The sequence below is a fragment of the Equus quagga genome, chromosome 14, assembly GCF_021613505.1.
Source record: "Equus quagga isolate Etosha38 chromosome 14, UCLA_HA_Equagga_1.0, whole genome shotgun sequence".
NCBI lineage: Eukaryota > Metazoa > Chordata > Mammalia > Perissodactyla > Equidae > Equus > Equus quagga.
In genome coordinates, this window is record NC_060280.1 from 90,209,763 (window position 1) to 90,220,837 (window position 11,075).

The following is an 11,075-nucleotide window of genomic DNA, read 5'->3' on the forward strand; positions in this document are numbered from 1 at the left end:
AATGTTCCCAGCACTCCCATGCAGAATTATAATATTGTTCTCCAAGATTTCAGCCCCTAACATGCAGTTTCTTCCGGTTATTCAATCAAACCATATTCTGGGTGCTTCTGTGAAGAGATTTTGTGGATGAAATTAAGGTCCTGACTCAATGGATCTTAAAATAGGAAATTATCTGGATAATCTTAATCTAATCATATAAACTCTAAAAATAACCAAACAGAGTTTTCTCTAGCTGGTCAAAGAAGAGGAGGCTGGAAATTTGAAGCCTGAGAAAGATTTGGCATACCATTGCTTGCTTGAAGAAGGAAGTGGTAATGTGTTAAGGAATGCAGGGAGCCTCAAGGAGTTGAGAGTGTCCCTTGATTGATATGTACTAAGCAACAGAGACTGTGGCAGACAGATCAGTAGAGCCCAAAGATGCTCATTCCAGAATTCCTGGACCCTTGGAATACATGCCCTGCATGGCAAAAGGAACTTTGCTGATTTGACTCAATGAAGGATCTTGAAATAAGGAGAAGATTTTGGATTATCCAAGTGGGCCCAATCCCAACGTAATCACAAGGATCTTCGTAAAAGAAAATCAGGAGGATCAGAGTGAGAAAAGAAGATGTAAAAATGGGAGCATGTTACAGAGAGAGGGAGAGGGAAGGAGACAGGGAGAGACTGACTACACTACTAGCTTTGAAGATGAAAAAAGTGGATGAGGGACAAAGGAATACCAGTGACCTCTAGAAACTGGGAAAGACAAGGAAATGTGTTTCCTTCTAGAACCTCCAGAAGGAATGCAGCACTGCTGACCTTCTTATACTTCTGACCTCTAGAACTGTAAAATGATAAATATGTGTTGTTTTAAGCTACTTACTTTGTGGTAATTCGTATGGCAGTCATAAGAAACTAATACAGGGGCCTTATTCCTCTAACCACAAAGGACTGAATTCTGCCAGCAACCTAAATGAATTTAGAAGCAATTTTTTCCTATAGCCTCCAGATGAGAATTCAGTCTGACTGGCGCCTTGATTTTGGCATTGTGAGTCCCTGACCAGAGAACTCTCAGACTTCTGACCTACAAAACTGTGAAATTTTCAAAAGTGCATTGTTTTAAGCTACTAAACTGTGGTAGTTTGTTAAATGGCAATAGAAAACTAAGCCTGGTACATCAAGCTGTAGATGAAGGGGTTCAGCATGGACATGACCATGGTCCACTTCACTGAAGCTATTGAGCTACTCTGGGGAGAATCACACAAGAACTGAGGTAGATCCCCAGGACTCTCCCATAGAACAAGGAGCCCAATAGACTTGGCTTTCAGAAGCCCATTGTCACAAAAATGAAATGCATAAGAAAGACCCCTATTTCAAGAAAGAGAAGGCAGACATAGTGACATTGCTACTGAAAATTTAAGCATTTTGAAGAGTGGAAAAATCCCTAAGAAATTATTAGGGACATAAGGTCATGGCAGATCTAAGGGAGAGCAATTTATGATTGAGGTACAAAGACTCCAGATGAGTTGGTTTAAGAAAGAGTGAGCAGGGTGGAAATGGAAGTAATAATTGTAGAATGAATTCTCCAAAAGTTTGGAGCAATATCCAAAGGGGAGTGTGGATCTAAGAATGAGTTTCATTTTAATTGAAAGAAATGGTACTGTGGAACATCCCCATGACATTGGAAATTATAACATTGTACGTAGGCATTTGAATATACAGGATAAAGAAAGCATAAGAGATAGTATAAGTTCGCTGAAAAGTTAGGAAGGAATGGGATTCAAAGTTCAGGTAGAGGTTTTTAAGAGACAGTCATTAAGAAAATAATTATAGAAATAATTATTTAACTACCATGGTGGCAAATGTTGTGATGGATGGTAAGTGTTCAATGAGAGCACATATCCGGTGGGGCCCTATAACTGAGAACTGAAGGATCATGGGTAGGATTCAGCCAAACATCAGCTTGTCTCTCTAACTCCCAGCTCTCTCAACAGGAACTTCTCCATTTTTTCTGTACAATTACTTGATTTATGCTGCCACACATGAAGACTGATGATTGCCAGTCCAATACATTTAACCTCTGAGTTAATAGCACCAATGGGGTGTTCTGTTTGCCCCTAGCCTCAAGCTTTCCAAGATTCAACTGATATTTTACCATCCCTAAAATGTTCTTCCTGTTATTTCCATCTCTTTGAAAGCTAACACCACCAAGTTTGGCATTCATGAATCGTTTACTCATGTTCTCAATCGGGCTGATTTTGCTTCCACTGGAACAATTAGAAATATCTTGAGACATTTCTGGATGTCAGTTATAAGTGCTGGCATCTAGTGTGTAGGGCCAGGGATACTGTTCAGTATCATACGGTACATAGTACAGCTCTCTATGAGAAATAATAAAGACCCAAAATGTCAGTATCGTTAAAGTTGATAAATCCTAAAATACACTGTTGAGGAGTAATATTAAAATTGCTATCTAAAGGATCCAAACCATTCTTTAGTACTTTACAATGATAATTGAAAATATCTCCAAGAAATATTTCAAGATGAAATAAATTCATACATGTGAAGAAATAAACACAGTCCTGATGTGGTAAGCACTTGTTGTGACTACTGTATAATTTTCATTCCATTTCTTCTAGAGAAAACAAGCACACCACCAAATGAAGATGAAAACCATCAACATTTGACAGATGATTTTTTGGGGAGACCACATCAGGACTTAAAATGATAAGTACTTTATATCTAGAGTTAGAAATCTTAAGAATAGCTGCAAAAAGCTGATCAAACAAGGAAATTTAATGGACAATGTATAACCAAGAAAAGTCAAAAATGAATTACTGAGGAGATTATTGACCAGAAACTGACACAAAAACAAACAAAAGAAAAGTCAGAAGGTGCTTTGGGAATAGAAAAAAATCAAGCATATTTTTTAGGGGATAAAAATAAAAAGGAGATTTAAAATTGCAATATTTGCTTTTGGGGCCCAAAATGTCCACTATGTTTTGATGCTAGTGGCCCATCATGGAAAAGATGTTGCCTAGATGAAGACTTTTCATACAGCCCCTTCACGTCCTTGTTCCTTAGGCTGTAGGTGAAGGAGTTCAGAACAAGGGTGACCACGGTGTACATCACTGAAGCGATTGAGCTTCCTTTGGAAGAGTGGGTCACAGCAGAACTGAGTTAGACCCCCGGCTTCTCCTATAGTACAAGTATTTCACACAGAGTTGAGATCCACATGTGGAAAATGCTTTATATTTTCCTCCTGTAGAGGACATCCACATTAAGGAGGAAACAATCTGAGAGTAAGAAGAAAGGATCCCAGTGAGAAGAAACAAACTGAGCAGGACAGGGGCCACATACAATGAAATGTTATTGATGAGGGTGCCAGAGCAGGATAATTGCAGAATGTGAGCCAGTTATCAAAAGAAATATGAGATTTCAGTGCAGACACAGAGAGTCAGCCACATCATCAGTAGAATATGCGACAGGGAGAGAGATAGATGGATCAACCAAGATACCAGGACCAGAAGGCTACAGAAGCATGGGTTCATGATGATCATGTAATGCAGGGGGTGCCGGATGGCCACAAACAAGTCATAAGTCATCATGGTCAGAATAAAACCATCTATTCCAGCAAAAACCATAAAAAATACACCTGAGTGAGGCATCCTACGTAGGAGATGTCTTTACTGTGTGTTTGGATGTTCACTAGCATCTTCAGGATGGTGGTGGAAATGAAACAGATATCTACAACGGACAGTTTTGAGAAGAAGAAATATGTAGGGGTGGGAGGTGGGAGTTAGAGCTGATGGTCAGGATGATGAGAAGGTTCCCAAGCATGTTAACTAGGTACATGGACAGGAACACTCCAAAGAGCAGGGGCTGCAGTTCAGGATCCTCTGAGAGACTCAGTAGGAGGAATTCTGATACTTCTGTGTGGTTTCCTGCTTCCACGTAGTTGATATGTCTGCCAGGGAAGGAGGCAAATGGAATGTTCAACAAACATCCACCTGCCGCCTCAGCTAGTCAGCACCTCTTGATTCCCCCTTTAGGTGGACAAACTTTGCCCTCTGTTGACTCTTTCCAATGACAGTGATTCACTCAGTAAAGTGGTAGCCTACTTCCATTTTAAATGTGTGTAATCCTTCAGACTTTCTTTAATTTAGCAGAAATCTTTTTCTCTCTCTTTATCTCCTACTCACTGGTTTTAATTGTATTTGGATCTATGAACATAAACCACTTTCTTCCTTGATATGATTCTTCCAAAGTTGAAGACATTGAAGATATTCTCTTTGATAATCTCCATACTTCCTTTATTCTAATAACTCCGTAATACTGATGTAAATGTGTGTTACTGCAAAGAATCAATACTGTGACAATTATTTTTTTTATCTAGAACTCTCCCAATGTGCAGTATAGAGCTGTGATTTAGAAAATGGGATCCTGAGCAAGACTTCCTACAATAGAATTTTGCTCCACCAACTTACTATCTGTGTGACTTTGAGAAAATTATTTGATCTCTCCTCACTGCAGATATCTCACCTCTACAATGGGAGTAGTAATTATTCCCTACACAGTAAGACTGGTGAGTGAATTAAATGAGACAATGCATCTAATTTCTCTTGTGATTCCTGTGACATACAATGGACACTTAATAAATGTGAGCTTCTGTTCTTAACATCAAAATAAATCTGACTTGTAAGGCCATCATTTCTCAATATTCCCTTAAAATAGAGCAGTCATCAAGGATGGATTCTGATCATTGTATATGCAACAGGTCTGTTACCTCTTTTGACTGCCATGCAGCACTAATTAATCAAGATCCCTATTACTCCCTCTGTCAGAGCCTGCCTACTAGGTGGATTCTTCTAAGAAGAGGGAAAAACATGTGGACTACACAGATGAGAGGAGGGAACAAAATCACAAAAACATTAAAATAAAATACAAAGAGTGTGTGCTCAGTGTACATGCTCAGAAGTGGGGATGTGTTGTATTGAAAATCAGTGGAATCAATTGCAAAAAATGATTGATAGATTTTATAAAAATATTAAATCATCTACAAATCAAATCACCCCCAAAATTGAAAGTCATATTTAAGATTTAAAAATAAATGTTTATATTCTCCATGAGAGAAAAAGCTTCAATGTTACTAACATCAAGAGAATGCTGACTAGTTGAAGAAAGGAAAATCTTTGAGAGCCAATATAGTCTGCAGATGTGGGTGGAACAGTCTTCCCTGAAATATGAATTTTGGAACTTTGAGAGGAAGAATCGGTAATTCTTAATTAAGACAAGTAAAGAAACAGCAAGCATTTTGGTCTGAGAGAACAGAATTCATGATTGCACTGTGGGTAGATGAGTTGGGAATAGAAGGGACTTGAGATATTAGTGAAATGGAGGACAGATTGTTATAGTCAGGAGGACAGAGGGGATGGGGCCCACAAGTCCAGCATGCAGTACTATTCCTTGATGACTCTGTCGTGTTGGTAATTTTGCTTATTTGTGGGTCAGAGGACATAAGTACTTTGCTCACTATTGTCTTTCCAGTGACTTACATGGTGCCTGGCACATAGTAGGTGTTCAATACAGACAAATGTTAGATGTGTAATAAAGACTGAGATACGACACATCAACTATGACAAAAAGATAGAAATCTTCAAGATCACATATGTCTGAATGTACACACATAATTGAATAATAAAGTTAAATCAAATGTACTCATATCTATTTAAATAGCATAACACACTATGAATAAGTAATTCCTGTTCTAGGAATGGGAAGTTGGTTTAATACTGTGATGTTTGTTAACAATTTATCACAAGAATAAGTCAATGAAGAGAAATTATAACCATAAACACAATACAAAATGCATTTGAGAAAATGTAACAGCCATTGCTCTGATCAGTGGCCTGGACAGACGCTCCTGTTAAAGGAGGAAATTAAGGACAATGTCTTAACTCAATGAAGAATGGTTGCTTATAACTTCAGCCAAGAGGATATTCTACATTAAAACACAAAAATATTTGTGTTAAATTCATGAATAGACCAAGGCAGTCTACTCCAACTTCAATCACTTGAAATTCTTCTGAATATTTAAAGACACTGGTAAGAGGAGAAAAAGAAATTGGGCTAAATATTGAACATCAGAAATAATTATAATATTTTTAGATGATATTGTGAACGCTAAGATGAAACAACAATAATCCATATAGAACTCTCAAGTGCTATCAGTGAGTCAAATCTGCTGCAAAATAGGGAATGCAATAGAAAAATCCCATCATATGAGGAATAAAATGGACATGAGGAATGATAGATCTCCAGTGAGTATTTAGTGAATAAATGATTGGACAGTAGAAATCCAAAAGGAGGCTGCAATTCTGGGAAAGAGTGGAGAAGAGGTGGAAACTCCCTGGAAATTAACTCTTATGGGAGAGAGGCTCTAGATTCCAAAAAGAGAGAGAAGGAAACAGAACAAGCACTGGAAAAGACTGGGTTCAGTGGAAACTAAAGTGCCTTCAAACTAGAAACTTCACCTTTGCAGACTAAATAAATATGGAACTGCCCCAGTCTCATTATTCTAGAGGTAAAGCCCAGTACCCACTTTCTCTCCTCTTTTCCTTCCAACTCTACCAGCTCTCACTGGAATATACCGACCCTCTGTGATGGCTATCACTGAAGCTTTCTGTTCTCTGATGTTTGTCCCTGTGAAGCCCAATGGGGTTGCATTTGACTAGGATCAGAGAATTATAGATAACAGATAAGAGAAACATGTTTAAAGTTTTTAGCATTTCACGGGTTGAATTTTTCAATGTCTCATTAAATACTTTTTTCTATTGACTTTTCTCTCTGCAAACAATTCAGCTTTCTTGGGATACAAAGGCAAGTGAATGGAAAATTTTCAGTCAATGTTGTGTCTGTGCAAGCAGCAAAGAGGGAAATGAATTTATTTCCTTTAAGGAGAAACTCTTCTTTCTTTGATTTTATTTAAAAATTGCAAAGGGTCCCCTAAGAAAAGTTTACTTTCTATAGGAACCAAATCCAGGAACCAACTTTCTGTGATGTTCTTCCCTTGAAGAATCTTGGGACATTTTTATGGATCACTTTGTGTCCATAATGTCATGAAGGCAAATAGATCCTTTTGAATAAAAGTGGGGTGACTAATAGTTTTGGTTTGTTGAAAGGACTAATAAAATGAGGACTGAAAAATATCCCTTGACATTTGCTGGTGACATGGAGTCATTTGTTGATATAAGGAGGACTCCATTTATTACCACTAAATAGAGGGGCAGGGGCAGAAATAATCCAGGTTGAGGGGGATGAATAGTGAGTATTGAGGAAATACAGATGGCAAGTAAAAATCATATATAAAGTTTGACAGGGAAGAGGAGGACAGTGATAAATCATAGCCTAAAGAGAGTATCGAGCATGGGAGAATAAAAAAAAAAATCAATGAAAGACATAGGAAGAAATTTCATTTCAAAGAGAATGATCATATTTCATGCAGACATTTGAATACACAGGAAGTGTTGATACATAAGCCACAGGATGCAGTAAACACTAGACATCAATGACAGCCATAATGTGCTCTATCTCCAATTTAGAGAATACAGGGGTCCAGAAATCAAGTGTTTGAAGCAGAAGCAACACTGTCTAACATCACTCACTGTGAGCCACGTCAGGTTTGTGCTTCGAGTTTCCACATCTCTGGCCTCTGCAGGTTTAGAGGTCTTGACTCTAAATGAATAAGCCTTCCAAAGACATGGCAAAATCTCATTGAACTTCTACTGCCTGGCACTTCAGGTCTCTCATGTGACGAAGAGGTGTCACCAGCCTGGCAGGTGTAATTGACCCAGGTCATCAATGTCATTGTGTGACCATAGCAATGGGCATGAACTTGCACTCTGCTGTGCTCATTTCTCAGACAGTGGCTGGGAGTAGTCCAGGAGCAAGCTCTGTGCAAACACATTGGTGGATGCAGATTTATCTTGGTAAGTCATGCACCCCCAACAAGAAATCTGAGTGGTGTGACCTTGAGTGAGGCAGGTTCCTTTAGCTACGAGCAATCCTGATGTGAGCTGAGGGCTGAGGGCTGAGGGCTGAGGGCTGTCAGAAGACTGCACCACCTGCATCTGGAAGAATAAGCCCTTAATCCTGAAGGAGGATCTGGGCAACGTAGCACCGCATTCACTAGAGTCCATCCCTTTGGAAATTTCCATCAACTTTTAAAAAAATTTTGAGATAGAATTATTTAACATTACATTAATTTCAGGTGGACAAGATGATGATTTGATATTTGCATATATTGGGAAATGATAACACCAATAAATTTAGTTAACTTGCATCACCCCATGTAGTTACAAATTATGTTTCTTGTGACAAGAACTTTTAATCTACTATCTTAGTAACTTTCAAATATACATTATATTATTAACTATAGTTACCTGCTGTACATTACATCCCTAGGAATTACGTATTTTATAACCAGAAGTTTTTACCTTATTATCACTTTCATTCATTTCTTGCTCCCTCTGGAAACCAACAAGCGGCTCTTTGAATCTGTGAGTTTGTTTTTTTGTTTGCTTGTTCTTAAGGCTGACTTGATCAGCCTTAAATGTATGTTAAGTAACAATACACCATGGGTTAATAATGCTTATCCCAGGAATTTAAGTATGCTTCAACCTTAGGCAATCTATTCACATTCATTTATTGCATAAATACATCAAAACAAAAGCTAAGTTCAATAGGAAGCAAAATGTGTTTGATAATTTTTAACAGCCATTCCTGCAAATTGTGGTGTGTACATATACGCAGGAGGGATGCAGGCTCTTAAAGGAGGAAAAATTAGGATATATCTTTCAAGTGAAAAATAATATGGATTTTTCAATGAGAGAGAGCTTTTGACTGAACATGAAAGCATTAGGAAAAGATGATTAATGAACATGCAAGAATTGCTGTTATGAACTATAAGTATTTAATATTATTTTGATAATTCAAACAAATGCATAAGATGAGAAGAGAAAGGGACATAAGCAGTGTAAAGTCAAAGACAAACGTATCATTATATGTACATAATATTTTGAAGGTGGAGAACCCTCAGATTGCTGAAGATGGAGCCCCAGGTGGATTCTTCATCATCTATTTCAACAAGGCTACTGGGGCATTTTTCAAGTTTTAGCTGTGAATAAGATCCACCTGGGTGGCTTATTAAACACAAATGCCTGAGCCTGGCCCTGGAGTTTCTGATTTAGTAGATCTGGGATGAAGGAAAAGAATTTCCATGTCTAACAAGCTCCCAAGGGATGCTGATGCTGCTGGTCTAGAGACACTCTGAGAGACACATTTGTTTCCCTAGTACTCTGGTCTAATAGAAGTTTTCCCTCTGCCATTTATATCTTCCATCACCCACCCCACCCCTATGCTTTGCTAGGATATACTGGCTCTTTCAGATGTTCAGATGGCATCATGGAAACCCCTGGTGGTCATGGCTCTTTATCCTATACTGACTTGTCCTGAGAAAGTACAAGGAGATGTTTCAGGCAGGAATTCATAACCTACATCTCTGGGAGTCCCAAAATAATTTTCCTTGTGGAAACTGTAATGTTATTTAAAGTCTCCAGGCTCTTGGGGGCTGAATTCCAAGCATCTCATTAAGTAGATTGTTCTATTCTCATTCTACTCTTTAGAGAATCAAGCTCCCTTGGGGTGGAAGGAGAATAATAGAAACAAAACTTTCTGCTACTTCTGTTTCCCTGAAGATAGCTGTGGAGAGAGATGAATTTCTTTATTCTAATTATTGCTTTTTATCTGGTACGTTAAAACATTTGCAGTCAATAAGATCATTCTCCAGGAGATTAAAAAAATTCTTTATCTTCCTTCAAAGAAGTCTCCCAGGGTTCCTTAAGATACTGCCCTAATTCTTGCCTCCCCTTTGCAGGATCTAATTGAAGTTAGGAATTTCTTCCTGAGGGATGTGTTAATCTTATAAGGAGCTCAATAGACTTGTTGCTCAGAATCCCCTTCTCATAAGAATGAAATGCATGACAAAATCCCTATTTTCAAAAGGAAAATGCAGCCACTAGTGACATTGCTACTGAAAAATCAAAAATTTTGAAGAATGGAAATACCCCTTAGAATTTATTGTGGACATAAGGTTAGTGCAAGCCCCAGGGAAAGCAAATGTGATGGAGGTAGAAAGACTCCAGATAAGTTGGTTGAGGAGAGAGTGAGCAGAGTGGAAATGAAAGTTGCAAGTATAGACCAAATTCTCCAAAAGTTTGGCGCAATACCCAAAGGGGAGTATGAATCTATGAGTGAGTTTCATTTTCAATGAAAAAATGAGACTGTGGAATTACCATGTCATGGGAAAGTATAATATTGGATGAAGACATTAGAATATTCAGGATGAAGAAAGAACAAGGAATAGCATAGTTTCCCCCAAAGTTGGGAAGGAATGGGATTCAAATTTCATGTGGAGGTTGTTAACAGTCACTAATAAAATAATTACTTAGTTACCACAGTGGCTAATGTTGTGATGGATGGTATAGTATTCAATGAGAGCATAATCCAGTGGGGCCTATACTGAGAACCGAAGGATCATGGGTAGGATTCAAGCCACAGTCAGCTTGTTTTCTAACTCCTGACTCTCTAAGCAGAACCTTCTCCCTTTCTCTGTACAATTACTTGATTTATGCCACCTATGCAGACTGATGATCACCAAACCAATACATTTGACCTCTGACAATAGCACCAATGGAGTGTTCTGTTTGCACCTCACCTCAAGCTTTCCAAGATGGAATTGATGTTTTATCACCTCTAAAATGTTTCTCTTCCAGTTATTGCCATCTCTTTGAAAGCTAACACCATCAACTCTGGCACCCATGGTATTGTTCTAGTCCAGTGGTTCTCAATCAGGTAGAATTTCCCCCCTACAGGACAACCTGTAATATCTGGAGACATTTCTGGCTATCATAACTCAGTATTGGCATCTAGTGGGTAGATGACAGGAATCTGTTAAAAATCTTACCATACACATGATAGGCCCTCATTAAAAATAACTATATAGACCAAAATGTTAATATTGTGGTAGGTTAAGCACC

General features: G+C 38.2%; 1 pseudogene; it reads right to left on the reverse strand.

The window, feature by feature from the left end:
• Positions 1-2,934: 2,934 nt before the first annotated feature.
• Positions 2,935-8,177, reverse strand: LOC124225658 (olfactory receptor 7D4-like; annotated as a pseudogene).
• Between the last annotated feature and the right edge of the window lie 2,898 nt (positions 8,178-11,075).